The sequence below is a fragment of the Balaenoptera physalus genome (assembly GCF_965194825.1).
Source record: "Balaenoptera physalus genome assembly, chromosome: 12".
In the NCBI taxonomy this organism is placed as follows: Eukaryota; Metazoa; Chordata; class Mammalia; order Artiodactyla; family Balaenopteridae; genus Balaenoptera; species Balaenoptera physalus.
In genome coordinates this window covers 60,098,653-60,122,606 of record NC_138897.1, presented here as the reverse complement: position 1 = coordinate 60,122,606, position 23,954 = coordinate 60,098,653, and positions in this window count along the sequence as shown.

Sequence of the window (23,954 nt, the reverse complement as noted above, 5' to 3'; positions counted from 1 at the left end):
CCTTCCATGATTTCCTATCATAAAAGGCAAATATCTTTGATACATTTTGACCATGAACTCTGAATGGATGGTTGAATGCTTAACATTAGTACATGCAGCTCATGCTAACATTTTCTATTGTATTTTAATCTGGTCTAGACTAGTCTATTTCTTTTTTATGTTTTACATGACCCATTACATTAATTTCATAACCCCCTAATAAATGCAATTAATGCAATTTGAAAAATATTATCCAAGATAAGTGGATCCCATACTGTACATTTTAAGATAAATACCCCTTTATGTGTCATTTGCAATAGTGAATATTCTTATCATATTAAATTAGTGTAATAGGATATTGTAGTCATTGTCTATATTTTTTTCATTCATCTCCTTTTTGAATGTTGGAGTTCTGCTATTCTTTTCTGAGTATTCTAATATTGAGCTACACAGGGAAGTAATTTTTTATGTCAGGGAAATACTACTATGTGGAGAAAAGACTTGATCTCTTATTCTAAAATGATACTTGGTTCCAAGCGCCCTGCTGCATTTCCAAGAAAATCGTTCTTCCCTCCAATATGCTCTATGAAATGGTGGTTGACTGTTTCATTTACTATTCCTGTAATGGCTTCTGAGCTGCAACCCAGTCTTTCCGAGTTTTATATGATCTAAACATGCCCTTTAGTGTCTTGTTCCATGTTTTCCTTTTAATGTGAACAAACTGGAAAAGTAGTGAAAGTGATCTCACCCTAAGCACAGATTTGGGCACAAATGGCACTCTCTGTATAATGCCATGAATTGCACCCTGTGAATGTGTAGTACAAGTAATTTTATAATTGAAATAAGTCATGCCCAGCAATAAGTAGTCCACCCAAAAACATGGTCTCAAATTTTCAATTTTTTTGCTTTCATATCTACTTATGATTATGATTATTTCTGTGTCCATTGTAAAACAGTACACCCAGCCTTTAAATAACTAATTTGAAGAGGGAGTAACAAGAAGCAGGTATAGAATCTGCCAATCATTTCTTTCTTTGATATAGGGCTAGAACAGTATCAAACATAGGTACTTCAGAGTTTATTCTACATTTGGCAATTGAATTTATTTATTTATTTATTTATTTATTTTTTAAATTATTTATTTATTTATTTATTTATTTATGGCTGTGTTGGGTCTCCGTTTCCGTGCGAGGGCTTTCTCTAATTGCGGCAAGTGGGGGCCACTCTTCATCGCGGTGCGCGGGCCTCTCACTATCGCGGCCTCTCCTGTTGCGGAGCACAGGCTCCAGACGCGCAGGCTCAGTAATTGTGGCTCACGGGCCTATTTGCTCCGCGGCATGTGGGATCTTCCCAGACCAGGGCTCGAACCCGTGTCCCCTGCATTGGCAGGCAGATTCTCAACCACTGCGCCACCAAGGAAGCCCTTGAATTTATTTTTTTTGTAAACCTCAGTTTAGGAAACTGCTGGTGTGTGTGTGTGTGTGTGAGAGAGAGAGAGAGACAGAGACAGAGACAGAGAGAGACAGAGAGTTTCAAAAGGACCAGAGTATCTTTATGCATGATAAGTCACATAGCTTGGGTATCAGTAATTCCCTCCTTCAGGAATAATTCCAAAGAAGTTGCGCATCAAGTAATACTTTGCAAAAATAGTATTAGGCACAGGGATTTAAAGGAATGGTTTTTGTTTACATCCCAGTTTTGGTCTTAATAGTCATCTTCTCTCTGCACATACTGACCCCATTTTTATATCTCTGTATCTAATATCTAGCTATAACTAGTGCTATATTTTCTTCAAACTAAAATTTCATGTTTCAGAGTTTCATATACTTGTTTTTTAAGCATTCCTATATGCCTCCTTCAGTTACTCACACACATCAGCAAAAGTCTGCAAACTTCCTATCTTCATTCTACATCCTTGGAATAGCCCTGAAAACCACAAACTTAAAAAGCACTTTATTGACTTTTGTATGTGCTGCAGATTCTTCATAAGGTCACTAGCCTCAAGGGACATGAAATACAGTTGCGGAGGTGAAATAATCAACATTAACCAATAAAGAAACAAGAACAAGAATTTGTGGTGCACACCATAAGTGCTACAGAAAGTTAAAGAAGGGAAAGAGTGCCGAGAATTCTAATAGCTAAGGAAGATCTTACATGATAGGGAAGGATTGTCTTGTAGGGATGCACTATAAGTGAATAGGTAGAACAAGAAGTATATTCCAAATAAAGAAATACATTTAGGAAGCTGTGGGTTATAGTGAAATGGGTCTAATAGGTTGACTTCAAGTCTTGAGTCTATCCTTCCTACCTATGTTATCTTAAACAAGGTAATATATCTGAGCCAATAGTATTCTTACCTTTAGAGATGAAATATTTAAAGTACTTGGCAATTAGTAAGCAATCAATACATATTTATTGCCTTCCTTTTCCAAGACGAATTAATAAAAGTCTACAGTGGAGCCTTGAAAACCAGGGGTTTAGTCTGCATATGATTTATAGTCAGCCCTTCATACCCACAGTTCCTCCACATCCAAAGATTCTACCAAGCATGGATTGTGTACTACTGTAGCATTTACTATTGAAAAATATTCACATATAAGTGGACCCTCGCAGTTCAAACCTGTGTTGTTCAAGAGTCAACTGTAGTTGTTAAGTAAGAAACAATTGTTATTTTATGAATTTGAGGTAAGAAATTTTTTTTAATTCAGTGCAGCCATGAATCCCATACATATAACAGGTAACAGTAACAAGAATGAGAGCATTCTTTTACAATTGTTGAGACATGTTGGCATGATAAAGTTATCACACTACTGCTGCGAAAGGCAATTGGTCTTAAAAAGCAGATCCTCCATTCTGAAGAATGTGACAACCCGTAACATACAGGAATTGAATGAAAGATCAGACTGAGCTGCAGGGAAGAAAGGTAAAAAATAAATGAGGGATAAAATTCAAGGTGAAAAGATTGCTGAACTGACAAGAAGGCCATCTGAAAGATGAACGAAGAATATCTGCACCTTCCTTAGGACTTGGAATATATTCCTGGTTGCCAGAAGTAAATAGTAGCCCCAGTGGTGGAGGATTGAATCTGTGATCCTTTCCAACTGATACTGAAATTAAGGGCAGGGTTTCCTAAAAACACAACCAAAGGTTAAATGGAAACAGTGTGGATTACCCAGTTTGAGACTGCCATGCTACTGCTGGCCCTCCCCTCCCCCCCATCTCCTTCTGCGGCATCAATATGTTGACAATTTCTGCCTTTTGAGGAAAAAAAGAAACTTCTCTGTTAAAAGATCCTTATTTAAACAAACTGTGTGTTGACACTGAATACTATGATTCAGCTAGGATGGGCAACGTGCCTTTCACAGGATTCGGAGTACGGCTCCTCTAGCACGGCATGGTCTACCTTCCTTTGTTGCTTGAACATGGCAATGCTTTCATGATTTTCTGAAGGAAAATTGTTTTCAATGAACGTGCATCCTAGAGTTTCCATTGATTTCACACACATTTGCTGAGTACCCGTTTTCTGCCAAGTGGGTTCCGTAAGCAATACAGAAAAGAATACAACTCCTGCTATGTTCTTAAAGCATTTACAACACAGAAACACAAATATCTAATACAGGGGCAAAGAGAGACATTGTGGAACAATAAATAAAATGCTGTGAAAGCTGAGAGGAAAAAGTAACAAAATCTAAATGCTTAAAAATGTTTGAATGGCATTTATTCATTAGTACATATTAAGCAGTTAAAAAGAGGAAAGGCAAGAAAAAACAAATTAAAAAAAAAAACCCAGAAAACTAGCTAGCCTAGAGAATGTGTGATTGGTTTGTTCATCAAGTATCCAAGAACTGCTAATGAGCATCTTGCCAAGCTCAGCTATAATTCATAAGATCACTTTGGTGCTAACCTCAACTTAAAGAAAGTGTAAATCGCTTCTCACCAAGACACCGCTGAGCATGACCTTGAAAAATAAAATCGGCCCTAATTTTCACTTACTCCTAGATGAAACATGATATGAAGACTATAAATGTACAAACAGAATCTGGTGTAGCCAAGTAAGTGACAGGGCACATGGCCAAACAGACTGCCTACAAATGGAGACTGTCTATGGGAGGTGGCTCCAGTCACACAAGAGCCCTGATCTGAACCACTCAGTGTGTATGATGGCTCCCAGGACCACCATAAACAGAGCTGCCTCACCTGGAAGCAACTCAGTGTCCATCAATGGATGAATGTGTAAACAAAACGTGGTATATACATACAACAGAATATTATTCAGCTTTAAAAGGGAATGGAATTATAACACATGCTACAACAGGGATGAACCTTAAGGATATTATGCTAAATGAAATAAGTCAGTCACAAAAAGACAAACACTGTATAATTCCACTTATATGAGGCATCTAGACCAGTCAAATTCACAGAGACAGAAAGTAGAATGGTGGTGCCAGAGGAGAGGGGGGAGTCTTTGTTTAATGGGTATAGAGTTTCAGTTTTGCAAAATGAGTTCTGGAGACTGGTTGCACAACAATGTGAATGTACTTTATGAACAGTACACTTAAAAATGATTGAGATGGTAAATTTTATGTTACGGGCATTTTACCATAATTAAAAATAAAATTAAAAAATCACAAGGTCAAATATGTTGAAATTTCCTATGAAATTTTTCTTATGGTCATATGGTCAATCTTTATTTAGAAGACAGGCACGGGTTCTATTTCAGATAGATAGACAGACAGACTGACAGATGATAAATGTTAATTTTGGTCAATTTGATCACTCATTTCCAAATAAAGATAGGTTAAAAATCAGTTTATGCCAATTTTTGCTTCTTATAGTTTTAGATTATGTTGTTTGGGTCATACAGGGTCACAGTTATCAAATCTTTTTGGTGGGTTGTTCTTTGTAGTATTGAATTATCCCTTCTTACCCATTTTAACAAGTTTTGCCTTTAAATCTGTGTTGCCTGATCTTACTATTGCTACCATTACTTTTGTTTTCATTGCCTAGCTAATCTTTTCTGAGCCTTTAATTTTCATCCAGTGTTATGTATATATGTCAACCATGTGTGATTTTGGATATATCTTTCTTAAGGAGTACATAATCTCTTCATCTTTCATTTTCTTGGTTTCTCTCATTTATACCCTCAAAAGCACTTACTATACTTTTCATGATAATCATTCTTCCTTGTGCATTTTCTAATACTATCTTCATGTCTAAGTTAATTTTGTTTTTTTCCTCAATTTCCTTCCTGAATTTTGTCAGTCCCTGCTCTCTTCCCTGAGGTTTTGCATTTCTGTTCCCTTGTGTTACTTCATATCTACAAATGTTTTTAAAATTATTTATAATTCTTTTTTAATTACTTATGATTTACATTGAGATCCTGTTTAATAGGTTTCCCTTCACTTTCTGGTGTGATTTTTTCTGGTTTGTTTCATCTGCTAGAAAGTTTAGTTTCTTGTTTTCTATACTGTGCTATTTTATAATATGCCCCACTTCATGCTGAATCTTTGGTCTTATCTCGTTTCATTAAAGCCTTTATCATCTGAAGTGTGTTCCTTTCTTTCACCATCAGCTGATTTTGCCAAGTGGCACTATCCCTCTGTGTGCTTCTCTCTTTTTCTTTCAAAAGCAGTGATTTCCGAAGACCACCCCCTCTGGTCCCATAAACATCACAAGCCCTTTCTTTCATTTTTCTTGCCAGTGTTCCCACTGACCAGGTTTCAGACCTGTTCTCAAGTGCTCCCCCGCACCATGCTGCCCTCTCCTCCTGCTGTGTTTGTTTGCGTTTGGGGTTTCCCCACTAGCAGTGCTATCCACCCTCCTCCGTCTCTGCATGCTCAGCATACTCCCGAACTCTTGAGAGCTCTGGTCTTAACTACAGTCTTTATTCCCCACTTCCTGGTAAACTGGAGTTTGTAGTCTTCTTTGCCTCCTGGGAATGCTGTAGATTAGGCTGTGAATATATGTATTTGCTCTCTTTTTCACTCATATGGTTTTTAGAAGGAGGTGATGGGAGATCCAGATCCACATGTCTACCATTCATTATCCCACCTTCTACAATGCCTTGGGCTGTCATTTTACAGTCTTCATCAGAATTTCTAAAAATAATAATTCCATACAGAGTGAGTCTCTGTAGTGATTTTTGGGAAATCATGGAGTCAGCGCACAGCTTGATTCGCTTCCTGGTTACAAGGCTGAGCCTGTGTCTTTCTGAGACTACTGCTCACTTAAAGCTTTTTCCCAGACAGTGACAAGCACATTTTTGATATTCAGTCTCCTTTCATTTCTGAGAGAGCCTCATCCAGCCTCAACTCTGGCTTCAGTCAGTAGCTTAGCTTTGGACTCATATTTTTCCTCCTTTTCCCACAGAAATAGTCTGATACCTGCTGCACTTTTTTTTTTTTTTTGGAGTAAAACTGCTTTACAATGTTGTGGTACTTTCTGCTGCACAATGAAGTGAATCAGCTGTATGTATACCTATATCCCCTCCCTCTTGGACCTCCCTCCCACCCCCCCCCCCATCCCGCCATCTAGGTTGTCTGGGGCACTGGGTCTGTAAGTCAAAAACTGCAATGTCTGCTGCACTTTTTGACTTACAGACCCAGTGCCCCAAATAGCTGTGGTTTCAGCCCTGTTCACTGCAGGTGTTTCTGCTCCTCAAAGTGTTTACCTTGCTTTCAAGTCCAGCTACATATCTTTTCAGTTTCCATTTTTATCTTTTATCCAGTATTGGGATGTGTCTGGAACAGATGGAGGCATCAAACCATGATTTTATGGAGGCATTTTTGGCCATAAATTTTCAGATGGAGTTAACATAAGGGAAATTGCAGGTCTTTAGATTTAAAGTCATAAAATTCTTCCTGTGGAGAACAGAATAATGGGATATCAGCACGTATCTGAACTAGACTTACTACATGTCCAGCACTACAGCTGGTGTTTTATGTACTTTATTATTATCTGTATTTTTGTAAGTGGAGAAATAGAGTAGGTAAGTAAATTACCCCTTATCTCTCAGCCAGGATGTGACAAAAGTGATATTAAAACCCACTTCAGTTTCCATCCCAAGCCTCTATCCAACATATTAAGCGTTTAATGTTTACTTCTTAATATTTAGGAAAGAATTCTAGGGGAAGGAAAAATAGCCATGTTCTTCATGGTTAAAGTTTCTGAACTTGAATCAGAAATCCATGCAGAATTTTTGAGACCTTCTGATGAAATTACTGTTAGCACAAATCATTTTTCCCGCACTAAGAGAGCCAGCAGACATAAGTTTCCAGGCAGTCTCAATGAAGTGCAATTCCAAATATTCTGCTATTTTAATGGTATCTTCTGAGCCTTTTAATTTTCTTGATTTACAATATGAATAATGCTTATCCCCACTCAATATCAGCTTCGATTACCCGGTGGACCAGTCTGCTTAGAGCTCTCACATACACAGAGCTCCCTCTGAAGGGAATGAGGGGCATGAGCCAGGCGCTGCTCCTCTGTCCTCACTAATCTCAGTCTCTCCTGGTGAAACCAAGGCTGGAAAAGTGGGCCCCTTTTCTCCTTTCTGATATGGGTATTTTACTTGTTTCATCAAGAGGAATTCTGCCTTAGGAGCATCAGTCTCTTGCCTTTCATGGGCAGTTTCTCTTTCCTACAAATATGAAGAGCTCTTGGACGAATAAAAAAAAAAAGAGAGACCTCCTTATAATTTTCATTCCTACAAATATCTAAATTCTTTAGCCTTTAACCTTCAAATCCTTACAATTGACTCCACTAAAATCACAGGACTGGAACAGTCTTGTAAAACTGCCTTCTTTTTAAATTCAATATAACTTTCTTTCAGTACTCACTCTTTTTAACCAGACTGTCACTCTGATTCTCCTTCCATCCTTATGGCTTTGCCATTTCTTTACAATTCAATGATGTCACTTTATCTGTAATTCTGAGCCAGGTTCCATTTCACTGTCTGCTTTTCTTGCCCCACAGTCTCTGCCTTGTAGACCTCACTCACCTCCATGGATGCAGCTCTCTTCCTTCTGCAGGTAACTGAGATCTTACAAGCACCTGCAGTTCTTGTCCACAGTTCTACTCAACACTGGATTATTTTCTTAGAGGTTCCAGCATCACTTTGAAATTATCTTGCCTAAAATGAAATACTGCGTCTCCCCCTCAGAAAATCACAGCTTTGCCTTCATACCTGATAATTTCGCAATCAGGTAAAATTGACTTTATTTTTAAATAGGAATCAGACCTCAAGTCCTATCATTTTTTTAAATCTGCTGTATCTGTGCTTCTTTTTTGCTCCTAACATCATCCTACTTCAGAACTTATCACGACATAATATTATTACCACAGGTTTTTGACTTGCTTCTGCATTTTGTCTCTTTCCAGAGTAACATGATCTAAACTCTAATACAGAGTTGGTTTCATACAGCACTGCTTCTTCACGTAACATCTCTCAAAACTCTCTTGACACCAATGTCTCTCTAATTAAGCTTCCTCTCTTGAATATGGCACTGAGGCTCTCCACAACGGATGCAGACTGGATTCCAATTTTATAAAACTTTGTTATTCAGTAAATATATGTACCAGACACTATGCTTGGTGCTTGAGATAGGTCAGAGGAAAAAATAAGCAGAAGAACCTGTCTGCCTTGGTGGAGTTTTCATTCTAGTGAGGGATGATAGGCAATAAACAATAAATACAAAGAAAAAAAAACCAGTAAATTACAAGAATGTTACAAAGTAAGGGCTAGGAACAACAACAAAAAGATCAGAACACTGGATGGCATGGGTGAGTTGCATTTAGCAGGTCAGAGGAGGCTTCAATGAAAAGGTTACAGTTTAAACCAAGGTATGAAGGAAGTGACCGTTTTCAAGGACAAGTTCAGGAGAAAGGTCTGGCCTAGAGATATATTTTGGGAATTGCCGTGTTAGGAAACACAATCACTATTCTGATTTTCTTAATTTTACCACAACTTCCTAACTCTTCCCAATTCTCTGAATTTTTCTTTATGTATATATTTTCTGCTTTATTTTCAATTTGTAGTACTTGCTTTCAGCAGGAAGCCTCTCTTTATTGTTCTGTGATTGATTCTTATTTAATCATCTTTAAATTTATTCACCGAATATTTAATGATCACGTGATATATGCCAAGCTCTGTGCTGGAAATCAGGGATCTGACAACTAGTCCGAGAAAAAAGACCTTTGCCCCCTTGTAACTGACAATCTAATGAGGGAAAAAAACAATAAAACTGATACATTTCACACATCTAACCCCTTCTTCCTCCTCAGACAGTTTCTTCATCTTGCTATCAGCTTTAGGTTTTCATCTTATCTCAGTAGTCTCTCATTTTCAATCTCCTTTGCTGGCTCCAGCTCTTTTCCCCATCCCCTTCCTATTAGAAAGCTCTTTTTTCCTTTTCTTTTCTCCATCTACCATAAACTCTCTTGGTGATTTCCAAGTCTCATAGGCTTAAATGCCACTTATAGGCTAATGATTCCCAATGACCATATAAATATGATCTCCAACCCAGATCATTCTCCCAGATTCATTTCCAACTGCAAATTTGCCATCTCCACTTAGATGGCCAAAGGACATCTTAAAATGATTATGCCTAAAACTGAACACCTGACTCTCCCCTTCACACCTGCCCCCTCAAATCATCTTCTCCACTTCTGTTGAAAACAAAATACCTTTGCGTCAATCAAAAACATTGGAACATTTTCTACTTGTTTCCTTATCTCATGCACCCCCGCCAGTCCACTGGGAAATCCTGCTGCCTGCACCTTCAAAATATATCCAGAATCCCTCTAATTCCCGCTACCTCCATTGCTTACTGCCTGTCCAACTCCCCACCAAATCCAACCTCAGTTACTCCAACAGCCTCCTAACTGGTCTCTGTACTTCTCCCTGGAACTCCTACAGTCTTTTCTCAACAAGTCACCAGAGTTATTCTCTTACTCTGTAAGTCAGATCATGTCACCCTTGCATTCCACACCTTGCAATGGTTCCCCATTTGCCTCAGAGTAAAAGCCAAAGTCCAAACACAACCTACAAACCTCTCTTTACCACTGATTTCATCTCCTACTCTTGCCATCGCTCATCTTCCTCCAGACACCAGGCACCCTGACCTCTGGGCTCATCCTCAGCTCCGCCAGGCACTCGCCTGCATGAGAATCACTGACCAGGCCATCTCTTCCACCTGGAATGCTACTTCTCCAGATAGTGGCATAGCCAACCTCTTACATCCTTTAAGTCTTTCTTCAAATATCACTTGGAACTGTCAATTCTTTTACCCTGCTCCTCTTTCCTTTTTTTATTAAATCAAAGTTTATAACATTCTAATATACTATATAACTTACTCATAATAGACTGTAAGTTTCATGAGAACTTTTATCTGATTTTTTCACTTTTAGAACAATGCCTAGAGCAGTGCCAGGCACATAATGGGCACTTGATACATATCCGTTAAATGAATGAACAAAGGATGAGTACAAATAAATACAATTCAAATTACATATTTTGATAAGTGCTATGGAAGAAACAAAGTGCTCTGATGGAACATAACCATAAGCCTAATTTAAATAAATATTTTAGGGAGGCCCAGCTATAGCAATGACACTTAAACCGAGATGAAAAGGATGAAATGCAGCAATTAGGGGTGTGGTAAGCAGGTGTGGGGAACTGTAAGTAAAAGCAAAGGGAACAGCAAGTGCTGGCTGAAAAGAGTAGTTTCTAAGAGTTGGGGGGAAAGACAGCAGGGCCAGGACACAACATGTGAGAGGGAGAGCAGCGCAAGATGAAACCACAGAGAAGGCAAGGAATAAGATGAGGCATTTACATTTTACAAGATCAAGGGGGAGTCACTGCTAAAGTTTAAGAGAAATGACCTAATTTGATTTGTGTTAGTAAAGGTCACTGACTAATGCATGGAAAATAGATTATAGGGGAACAAGAATGGAAGCAGAGCAACCAGAGGAAACTGCATTGGTCACACTGAGAGATGATGGTAGCTTAGACTGGCTGGTGGCAGGAAGATGGGTAAAGTGGATGGATGGGGGGATATTTTGAGGTTGAATTGAGTGCCTAAAAGATCAGTGCCATTCATTCAAATTCTACCTTCTAAACGTCAAGATGATTCATCTGAAATGTCTGAGATTGAATCTAAAATAGCATATAGGTCTTGTATTCTATTTATTTCTTTTTTTAAATTTTTCTTTATTTTTTTAACATCTTTATTGGAGTATAATTGCTTTATTACAATGGTGTGTTAGTTTCTACTTTATAACAAAGTGTATCAGTTATACATATACATACGTTCCCATATCTCTTCCCTCTTTCGTCTCCCTCACTCCCACCATCCCTATCCCACCCCTCTAGGTGGTCACAAAGCACCGAGGTGATTTCCCTATGCTATGTGGCTGCTTCCCACTAGCTATCTATTTTATGTTTGTAGTGTATATATGCCCATGCCACTCTCTCACTTTGTCACAGCTTACCCTTCCCCCTCCCCATATCCTCAAGTCCATTCTCTAGTAGGTCTGCATCTTTATTCCCGTCTGGCTCCTAGGTTCTTCATGACCATTTTTTTTTTTTTTAGATTTCATGTATATGTGTTAGCACACTGTATTTGTTTCTCTCTTTCTCACTTACTTCACTCTGTATGACAGACTCTAGGTCCATCCACCTCACTATAAATAATTCAATTTAGTTTCTTTTTATGGCTGAGTAATATTCCATTGTATATATGGGCCACATCTTCTTTATCCATTCATCTGTTGATGGACACTTAGGTTGCTTCCATGTCCTGGCTATTGTAAACAGAGCTGCAATGAACATTTTGGTACATGATTCTTTTTGAATTATGGTTTTCTCAGGGTATATGCCCAGTAGTGGGATTGCTGGGTAGTATGGCAGTTCTATTTTTAGTTTTTAAGGAACCTCCATACTGTTCTCCATAGTGGCTATATCAATTTACATTCCCACCAACAGTGCAAGAGGGTTCCCTTTTCTCCACACCCTCTCCAGCATTTATTGTTTGTTGATTTTTTGATGATGGCCATTCTGACCGGTGTGAGATGATATCTCATTGTAGTTTTGATTTGCATTTCTCTAATGATTAATGATGTTGAGCATTCTTTCATGTGTTTCTTGGCAATCTGTATATCTTCTCTGGAGAAATGTCTATTTAGGTCTTCTGCCCATTTTTGGATTCGGTTGTGTGTTTTTTTGATATTGAGCTGCATGAGCTGCTTGTAAATTTTGGAGATTAATTCTCTGCCAGTTGCTTCATTTGCAAATATTTTCTCCCATTCTGAGGGTTGTCTTTTCATCTTGTTTATGGCTTCCTTTGCTGGGCAAAAGCTTTTAAATTTCATTAGGTCCCATTTGTGTATTTTTGTTTTTATGTCCATTTCTCTAGGTGGTGCGTCAAAAAGGATCTTGCTGTGATTTATGTCATAGAGTGTTCTGCCTATGTTTTCCTCTAAGAGTTTGATAGTTTCTGGCCTTACATTTAGGTTTTTAATCCATTTTGAGTTTATTTTTTGTATGGTGTTAGGGAGTGTTCTAATTTCATTATTTTACATGTAGCTGTCCAGTTTTCCCAGCACCACTTATTGAAGAGGCTGTCTTTTCTCCACCGTATATTCTTGCCTCCTTTATCAAAGATAAGGTGACCATATGTGCATGGGTTTACCCCTGGGCTCTCTATCCTGTTCCATTGATATATATTTCTGTTTTTCTGCCAGTACCATACAGTCTTGATTACTGTAGCTTTGGAGTATAGTCTGAAGTCCAGGAGCCTGATTCCTGCAGCTCTGTTTTTCTTTCTCAAGATGGCTTTGGCTATTCGGGGTCTTTTGTGTTTCCATACAAATTGTGAAATTTTTTGTTCTAGTTCTGTGAAAAATGCCAGTGGTAGTTTGATAGGGATTGCATTGAATCTGTAGATTGCTTTGGGTAGTAGAGTCATTTTCACAATGTTGATTCTTCCAATCCAAGAAAATGGTATATCTCTCCATCTACTTGTATCACCTTTAATGTCTTCCATCAGTGTCTTCTAATTTTCTGTATACAGGTCTTTTGTCTCCTTAGGTAGGTTTATTCCTAGATATTTTATTCTTTTTGTTGCAATGGTAAACGGGAGTGTTTTCTTAATTTCACTTTCCGATTTTTCATCGTTAGTGTATAGCAATGCTAGAGATTTCTGTGCATTAATTTTGTATCCTGCTACTTTACCAAATTCATTGATTAGCTCTAGTATTTTTCTGGTAGCATCTTTAGGAGTCTCTATGTATAGTATCATGTCATCTGCAAACAGTGACAGCTTTACTTCTTCTTTTCCGATTTGGATTCCTTTTATTTCTTTTTCTTCTCTGACTGCTGTGGCTAAAACGTCCAAAACTATGTTGAATAACAGTGGTGAGAGTGGGCAACCTTGTCTTTTTCCTGATCTTAGTGGAAATGGTTTCAGTTTTTCACCATTGAGGATGATGTTGGCTGTGGGTTTGTCACATAGCCTTTATTATGTTGAGGAAAGATCCCTCTATGCCTACTTTCTGGAGGGTTTTAATCATGAATGGGTTTTGAATTTTGTCAAAAGCTTTCTCTGCATCTAATGAGATGACCATATGGTTTTTCTCCTTCAATTTGTTAATATGGTGTTATCACATTGATTGATTTGCATATATTGAAGAATCCTTGCATTCCTGAGATAAACCCCACTTGATCATGGTGTATGATCCTTTTAATGTGCTGTTGGATTCTGTTTGCTAGTATTTTGTTGAGGATTTTTGCATCTATGTTCATCAGTGATATTGGCCTTTAGTTTTCTTTCTTTGTGACATCTTTGTCTGGTTTTGGTATCAGGGTGATGGTGGCCTCGTAGAATGAGTTTGGGAATGTTCCTCCCTCTGCTATATTTTGGAAGAGTTTGAGAAGGATAGGTGTTAGCTCTTCTCTAAACGTTTGATAGAATTTGCCTGTGAAGCCATCTGGTCCTGGGTTTTGTTTGTTGGAAGATTTTTAATCACAGTTTCAATTTCAGTGCTTGTGATTGGTCTGTTCATATTTTCTATTTCTTCCTGATTCAGTCTGGGAATGTTGTGCATTTCTAAGAATTTGTCCATTTCTTCCAGGTTGTCCTTTTTATTAGCATAGAGTTGCTTGTAGTAATCTCTCATGATCCTTTGTATTTCTGCAGTGTCAGTTGTTACTTCTCCTTTTTCATTTCTAATTCTATTGATTTGAGTCTTCTCCCTTTTTTTCTTGATGAGTCTGGCTAATGGTTTATCAATTGTGTTTATCTTCTCAAAGAACCAGCTTTTACTTTTATTGATCTCTGCTATCGTTTCCTTCATTTCTTTTTCATTTATTTCTGATCTGATCTTTATGATTTCTTTCCTTCTGCTAACTTGGGGGTTGTTTTGTTGTTCTTTCTCTAATTTCTTTAGGTGTAAGGTTAGGTTGTTTATTTGAGATGTTTCTTGTTTCTTAAGGTAGGATTGTATTGCTATAAACTTCCCTCTTAGAACTGCTTTTGCTGCATCCCATAGTTTTTGGGTCATCATGTTTTCCTTGCCATTTGTTTCTAGTTATTTTTTGATTTCCTCTTTGATTTCTTCAGTGATCTCTTGGTTATTAAGTAGTGTATTGTTTGGCCTCTATGTGTTTGTATTTTTTACAGATTTTTTCCTGTAATTGATATCTAGTATTATAGCGTTATGGTCAGAAAAGATACTTGATACGATATCTATTTTCTTAAATTTACCAAGGTTTGATTTTTGACCCAAGATATGATCTATCCTGGAGAATGTACCATGAGCACTTGAGAAGAATGTGTATTCTGTTGTTTTTGGATGGAATGTCCTATAAATATCAATTAAGTCCATCTTGTTTAATGTATCATTTAAAGCGTGTGTTTCCTTATATATTTTCATTTTGGATGATCTGTCCATTGGTGAAAGTGGGGTGTTAAAGTCCCCTACTATGATTGTGCTACTGTTGATTTCCCCTTTTATGGCTGTTAGCATTTGACTTATGTATTGAGGTGCTCCTATGTTGGGTGCATAAATATTTACAATTGTTATATCTTCTTCTTGGATCAATCCCTTGATCATTCTGTAGTGTCCTTCTTTGTCTCTTGTAATAGTCTTTATTTGAAAGTCTATTTTGTCTGATATGAGAATTGCTACTCCAGCTTTCTTTTCATTTCCATTTGCATGGAATATCTTTTTCCATCCCCTCACTTTCAGTCTGTATGTGTCCATAAGTCTGAAGTGGGTCTCTTGTAGACAGCATATATACGGGTTTTGTTTTTGTATCCATTCAGCCAGTCTATGTCTTTTGGTTGGAGCATTTAATCCATTTATATTTAAGGTAATTATCAGTATGCCTGTTCCTATTACCATTTTCTTAATTGTTTTGCGTTTGTTATTGTAGGTCTTTACCTTCTCTTGTGTTTCCTGCCTTTAGCTTTTGTTGTAAAGCTGGTTTGGTGGTGCTGAATTCTCTTAGCTTTTGCTTTTCTGTAAAGGTTTTAATTTCTCCATCAAATCTGAATGAGATCCTTGCTGGGTAGAGTAATCTTGGTTGTAGGTTTTTCTCCTTTATCACTTTAAATATGTCCTGCCACTCCCTTCTGGCTTGCAGAATATCTGCTGAAAGATCAGATGTTAACCTTATGGGGACTCCCTTGTGTGTTATTTGTTGCTTTTCCCTTGCCGCTTTCAATATTTGTCCTTTGAATTTAATTTTTGATAGTTTGATTAATATGTGTCTTGGCATGTTTTTCCTTGGATTTATCCTGTATGGGACTCTCTGCGCTTCCTGGACTTGATTGACTATTTCCTTTCCCATATTAGGGAAGTTTTCAACTATAATCTCTTCAAATATATTCTCAGTCCCTTTCTTTTTCTCTTCTTCTTCTGGGACCCCTATAATTCGTATGTTGGTGCATTTAATGTTGTCCCAGAGGTGTCCGAGACTGTCCTCAATTCTTTTCATTCTTTTTTCTTTATTCTGCTCTGCAGTAGCTATTTCCACTATTTCATCTTCCAGGTCACACATCCGTTCTTCTGCCTCAGTTATTCTGCTATTGATCCCTTGTAGAGAATTTTTAATTTCATTTGTTGTGTTGTTCATCATTGTTTGTTTGCTCTTTAGTTCTTCTAGGTCCTTGTTAAACGTTTCTTGTATCTTCTCCATTCTATTTCCAAGATTTTGGATCATCTTTTACTATCATTATTCTGAATTTTTTTTCAGGTAGACTGCTTATTTCCTCTTCATTTGTTAAGTCTGGTGGGTTTTTGCCTTGCTCCTTCATCTGCTGTGTGTTTCTTTGTCTTCTCATTTTGCTTAACTTACTGTGTTTGGGGTCTCCTTTTCCCAGGCTGCAGGGTCATAGTTTCCTTTGTTTTTGGTGTCTGTCCCCAGTGGCTAAGATTGGTTCAGTGGGTTGTGTAGGCTTCCTGGTGGAGGAGACTAGTGCCTGTGTTCTGGTGGATGAGGCTGGATCTTGTCTTTCTGGTGGGCAGGCCCATGTCTGGTGGTGTGTTTTGGGGTGTCTGCGGCCTTATTATGATTTTAGGCAGCCTCTCTGCTAATGGATGGGGTTGTTTTCCTGTCTTGCTAGTTGGTTGGCATAGGGTGTCCAGCACTGTAGCTTGCTGGTCGTTGAGTGGAGCTGGGTCTTGGCATTGAGATGGAGATCTCTGGGAGATTTTTGCCACTTGATATTACATGGAGCTGGGGCGTCTCTTGTGAACCAGTGTCCTGAAGTTGGCTCTCCCACCTCAGAGGCACAGCCCTGACACCTGGCTGGAGCACCAAGAGCCTGTCATCCACACAGCTCAGAATAAAAGGGAGAAAAAAAAGAAAGAAAGAACAAAGAAAAAATAAAATAAAGTTATTAAAATTAAAAATAATTATTAAGAAAAAATTTAAAAGTAGAAAAAAAAAAAAAAAGGACCGACGGAACCCTGGGACAAATGGTAAAAGCAAAGCTATACAGACAAAATCACACACAGAAGCATACACATATATACTCACAAAAAGAGAAAAAAGGAAAACAATATATATATATATATCTTTGCTCCTAAAATCCACCTCCTCAATTTGGGATGATTCGTTGTCTATTCAGGTATTCCACAGATGCAGGGTACATCAAGTTGATTGTGGAGATTTAATCCACTGCTCCTGAGGCTGCTGGGAGAGATTTCCCTTTCTCTTCTTTGTTCGCACAGCTCCAGGGGTTCAGCTTTGGACTTGCACCCGCCTCTGCGTGTAGGTCACCTGAGGGCGTCTGTTCTTCGCTCAGACAGGACGGGGTTAAAGGAGCAGCTGATTCGGGGGCTCTGGTTCACTCAGGCTGCAGGGAGGGAGGGGTACAGAGTGCAGGGCGAGCCTGCGGTGGCAGAGGCCAGCATGAGGTTGCAACAACCTGAGGCACGCCCTGTGTTGCCCCGGGGAAGTTGTCCCTGGATCACGGGACCCTGGCAGTGGCGGGCCACACAGGCTCCTGGGAGGGGAGGTGTGGATAGTGACCTCTGCTGGCACACAGGCTTCTTGGTGGCTGCAGCAGCAGCCTTAGCGTCCCACGCCCGTCTCTGGGGTCCACGCTGATAGCCGCGGCTCGCACCCATCTCTGGAGCTCCTTTAAGCGGCGCTGTTAATCTCCTCTCCTCGTGCACCAGGATACAAAGAGACAGGAAAAAGTCTCTTGCCTCTTCGGCAGCTCCAGACCCTTTCCAGGACTCCCTCCCGGCTAGCTGTGGTGCACTAGCCCCTTCAGGCTGTGTTCACGCAGCCAACCCCAGTCCTCTCCCTGGGATCCGACCGCAGCCCGAGCCTCAGATCCCAGCCCCTGCCCGCCCCGGCGGGTGAGCAGACAAGCCTCTCGGGCTGGTGAGTGCTGGTCGGCACCGTTCCTCTGTGCAGGAATCTCTCCGCTTTGCCCTCTGCACCCCTGTGGCTGCGTTCTCCTCCGTGGCTCTGAAGTTTACCCCCTCTGCCACCCGCTGTCTCTGCCCGCGAAGGGGCTTCCTAGTGTGTGGAAACCTTTCCTCCTTCACAGCTCCCTCCCATTGGTGCAGGTCTCATCCCTATTCTTTTGTCTCTGTTTTTTCTTTTTTCTTTTGCCCTACCCAGGTACGTGGGGAGTTTCTTGCCTTGTGGGAAGTCTGAGGTCTTCTGCCAGCGTTCAGTAGGTGTTCTGTAGGAGCTGTTCCACATATAGATGTATTTCTGACGTATTTGTGGAGAGGAGGGTGATCTCTGCATCTTTACTCTTCTACCATCTTGAAGCTCCTCCCCTTGTATTCTATTTAGAATTGACTTAGTGGTTTTGGCTGCTGAAAAATTAGTCTTATCTCTGCATAGCATTACTGTTTATAACAAGTATTAGAATTTGATTGTGGTCTCCATTTTTCCAGCCCAAGACTATGATGAATAATTCAGAAAAAGCCCAAGATATGACTTGCATTCAATCTAATTTCTTAAAAATTTCTCCCTTACAAAAATACAGTTCTCCTTGGACTTGAATGAGCAAGGGTCAGAATCCACAGTTCTATATGGTCCGATCCTTCATGCAAATAATAATGTAAAATTCTTTCCAAAACTACTGTATGTTATATAAAATAACTTTGTCTTGGTGCCATAGACTAAATGTTTGTGTGCCCCCAATGCCAAATTCATATATTGAACCTAATCTCCAATGTGATGATATCTGGAAATGGGGGCTTTAGGAGATGATTAGGTCACCAAGGCAGAGCCATCATGAATGGGATTAGTTTCCTTATAAAAGGAAACTTCAGAGAACTCCCTTGCCCTGTCCACCCTGTGAGGACACAGCAAAAATATGGCCACCTATGAATCAGAATAGAGCTCTCACTAGATTCTGAATCTGCCAATGCCTTGATTTTGGACTTCCTAGCCTCCAGAACTGTGAGAAATAAATTTCTGTTGTTTATACACCAGTCTATGGCAGTTTGTTATAGCAACCTGAGCTGACCAAGACACTTGTTTTTCATGAAATCTTGGCAATTTATATTCTGAGGACTCAAACCCTGCTTTTGGTTCTGTATATAAAATTTTTGAACAGTTTTGAGGTCTGGGATGACAGATGTAGCACTTAAAAAGCAAGGATACAAAAGCACATCTGTACTTATTCCACTCCATTAAATTTTAGTCAGTAACAGTTAACTACACTTTTATTCACAAGTAACATATATCTGATATTTTCTTTGATGTTAATATTATTTTATATCATGTGCCCTTTTCTATCCAGGCCCACATTTTTCTCAAAATGCCTGGGTGACTTAACATGTTGGTACCATGCATTCAGATAGGATATAACATACAAGTGTGTTTTGACTAAGAGAATACAATAAGTTCAGTTTGAAAAGATACATCAAATTTTAGGTACCTTTATTTAGTTAACATTTTTCCTTATCTTCATTCTTTCTCTTTTTAAGTTTAATGAAGTAGAATGTATGTATAATAAATGTAGCCATATTAAGTATACATTTCCTTGAGTTTCAACAAAGGTGTTCACCTGTGTAAAGACCACCACAATCAAGAGAACTTTTCCACCTCACCTAAAGTTCCCTTTGCCCTTCCCATTTAGGACCCCGCTCGCTGGCCCAAGGCAACCACTTATTTGCTTTCTTTCATTATAGATTAGATGTTTCTTTTCTACTTTCATTTAAAATGGAACCATAAAGTATGTACTCTTGTCTAGCTTCTTATTATATTGTATGAATAAACTTAAATTTATCAATTTACCTGTTGTTAGATATTTGAGTCATTTCCAGTTTTAGGCCATTATGAATAGAGTTTCTATTAAAAATCTTTGTGGGGTCATAGGTTATCACTTCTCTTTGATAAATAACTCTGAGTTATATTGTAAATGTACATTTAACTTTTGCAGAAACCGTCCGACTCTTTTCCAAAGTGGTCATACTGTTTTACATAATTCACACAAATGTTTAAAAATTCCAGTCACTCAGTTACTATAAACCTACAATAATCAAAACAATGTGATTTTGGCATGAAGATAGACATACAGATCAGTGGAACAGAATAGACTCACACACATAGGGTTGAATAATTTTTTTGAAAGATGCCAAAGTAAGTAAATAGAAAACAGATAGTCTTTCCAACAAATGTTGATGAAATAGAAAAATATTTACTCTTATATAGTACATAAAATTAAATCCAAATAGATCCTAGGCCTAAATGTAAAAGACAATACCGTAAACTCCTAGAAGAATACATAGAAGAAAATGCTTGCAACCTCGGCCTCGGAAATAGCAAAGATTTGTTGATAGGATAGAAAAAGCATGAACCCTAAAAGAAAAAGTTGATAAATTGGACTTTAAAATTAAAACTTCTACTCTTCGTCCCTCAAGGAAAGAAAGCCACCTATTAGGAGAAAATATTCACTACGTATCTGACAAAGGATTTGTATGCAGAATACATAAAGATCTTTTACAACTCAATAGTAGGAGAAAATAGCCTAAGAAAAATTGGCTAAAAGACTTGAACAGACACCTAACAAACCATAATTCAAAAAGAGTCATGTACCACAATGTTCACTGCAGCTCTATTTACAATAGTCAGGACATGGAGACAAGCTAAGTGTCCATGAACAGATGAATGGATAAAGAAGATGTGGCACATATATACAACGGAATATTACTCTGCCATAAAAAGAAACAAAATTGAGTTATTTGTAGTGAGGTGGATGGACCTAGAGTCTGTCATACGGAGCGAAGTAAGTCAGAAAGGGAAAAACAAATACCGTATGCTAACACATATGTATGGAATCTTAAAAAAAAAAAAGGTCATGAAGAACCTAGGGGCAAGATGGGAATAAAGATGCAGACCTACTAGAGAATGGACTTGAGGACACGGGGAGGGGGAAGGATAAGCTGTGACAAAGTGAGAGAGTGGCGTGGACATATATACACTACCAAATGTAAAGCCGATAGCTAGTGGGAAGCAGCCGCATAGCACAGGGAGATCAGCTCGGTGCTTGTGACCACCTAGAGGGGTGGGATAGGGAGGGTGGGAGGGAGGGAGACGCAAGAGGGAAGAGATATGGGGATATATGTATATGTATAACTGATTCACTTCGTTATAAAGCAGAAACTAATACACCATTGTAAAGCAATTACACTTCAGTAAAGATGTTAAAAAAAAAAGAAGTTATACAAATGGCCAATATACACTTAAAAAAATGTTCAACATGTTTAATCATCAGAGAAATGCAAATTAAAACCACATTGAGATACCACTACATATCCACTAGAACTGCTAAAAATTAAAAACAAAAAATATCTGGTAAATAATATCAAGTTTCTCTTTTGTAATTCAATCTGATTGTAAAACTGTCACTTACTTTTCTTTAAAAAATAAAAAATTGTCTTCCATGGTTCTTCATCATTTAGGAAAAAAATCCAAACTCCATTCATATGAGGACTTGCCCCATGATTTCACCCCGTTTTTTCTGCATGTCCCTGTCATGAATCCTTCCATTAGGCTCCAGTTAGCCATTCATCTTTACCCAGCTTCACTGTACATTTCCTGTCTACATGCTCTGGAGTATGCATTTCATCTATCCATAATACATTTCCAGTCTTGCCCAAATGTTGAACTATTTTGTTTTGGAAATCAAGTATTTTGCTTTTTCTCACTCCTATTTGATCAATCATGATTTTCTTTAAGAAAAAAAAAAAAGACATTTTCACAGTCACAGTGGCTTTCTATTTCTTAAACATACTGGTTACATTCTCATCTTAGAACTTTTGCAGGTTCTTCTAGAATGCTCTCCCACCCCGACCTCCATTTCTTCATATCTCCACGAATAACACCTTCATTTCCTTCAGGTTTTGACTCAAAGGTCACTTTCCTGATGAGACCTAGCCTCACCATCTATTTAAAATTGCACTATAATCCTGTCCTCACTCCCACACATCCAGCCACTTTGGTCCTATCCTACTCTTCCTTTACTTCCAGAGCATTTACATCTTCTAACATACTCCATAATTCATCTATTTATTACTGTCAATCCAAGCAGACACATAATTGGCAATCACAAAACATCTGTTAAATTAACCACTTAACAGGCACATCTGCTTTTGCATGTCTAATGCGGACAGCTTCATTTAAGTGTCTTCATTTTTCTCTTAGATGTTGTACTGTATGTATACATAGAATGGACTTCTACCCTTTTCAAACCCTCTATTTGTCTTTCCTTTCATGTTTCTCTGTTAGAAACAAAGAAAAATCAATCAATGAGATACTAATTTACATTACAAGACACCATATCTTCATACGACCCAATTACCAATATGCCACTATCTCACGCAGAACTTCAGCCTCAATATGAAAAGATAATTGGTATTAAGGACTCTTAAATTAAGGACTCTTCTCCCTTATAATTATGTGGATTTTGGTCCTTTTTGCCCAGAGCTTCTAATTCAATGCCATATTAGTCTCCCACAATGACTTTTCCAGTTGTTTTGAGTAGCATATTCTTGTAAAAATAATGTCCTTTCCTCTACTGTCAGTTATTTACGTCTTTATCCTTTTGGATCACCCCACATTTTATTCTTTGACTTACATCAAATGCCAACCTAGCTCATTATTATTGTCTATACAAATATTGATGTCAACCTTAACTTTATTTGCAATGCTTTACATGTATTAGACTCATTGAAGAGTTTTTAAATGTTTTTTAGCATTTATTGTCCACTTTAAACTGTCAAAATTCCATAAGAAATGCAATGTTACTGCTGAACTTTCATAGATAAATTTCCACCAGTATGACCGTAATAAAATGAAATCACCTAATAACTAAGATGAAAAACGTGAGCACAGGGTGTCGGTGACCTTTGAGTTCTTGGCATTCTGGTGTCCTGGAAGAATGGTTGAGAGTTTTCCAGAATATGATTTAAAATAGCCCCAAGATGCTGGTCTCATTTACAAGGATCCAGCATGAACAGGTCAGGTAGGAGGCATGAGGACAGAAAGGGACCAGAGTGCCTGGCATTCCATAATTAATGGGATAAGAACTGGGAAGAGAGTTAAACCTGCATTCCAACACCTGCTCTTCTGTCCATCAATAGTGTGAGCTCTGTGGACCTCATTTCCCCTCATTTGCAAAGAAAAAGGTCTGGATTTGACAATGTCTATGGTCACTGTATCCTTATAACTCATGGGCCTCTGAGACCTCATTAATTTATGATTTGGGTATATTGTCAAATGCTCCCCAATGCTCCCCCTCTAAAAGCCCAAAGTTCAAAAAAGTAAGGCAATGAAGCGGAGCAATCCTTCACTTCTGGACACCTATTCATCTTACAGTTAGAAAGCATCTACAGGATCTTTGTTAAGTTCAAGGTAAGAGTATAACCTCAACCACTGGCTCTAGTATCAGAAAATCAGATGAAGTGTACTTGTTGAAATGAGCAGAGGTGAAGCCAAGTTTTGGGGGGCCTGGAGAACATAAAACTGGGGGAAGAAGCAGCACATGAAAAAAATTAAAGATTACAAATATCAAATTCTATTTTTTAAAGGTAAATATTTACTTAGAATGAGAAAGGAAGCTACAAAAATTTGCAAATTTTAAGTAGTTCACAGCCACAAATATCACCAAAACCAGAAAAAATAACATATTGTAGTTTATTAACTTACTTACACACCTTTGTAATAGTTTTCCCTACGTCTTAGCTATACACCTTTGATAGTTTTTTTATATAGCAATATGATATTTTGTAATATTTTATATATATGGAATAAAAAGATAATGTCTTTCCTCTAGAAAGTTTAATCAAAATTTAAAAAATTGATAGTACAGAAAAGCTTCTTTCAACTTCACTATTATCAGAAACATCATGTAAAATTTTATAATGTTGTTAAATTTGGAAGTGCCTCCATAAAGTTTCTTAAAAACATAAACTCTAAGATTTCAGGACACTTTGGT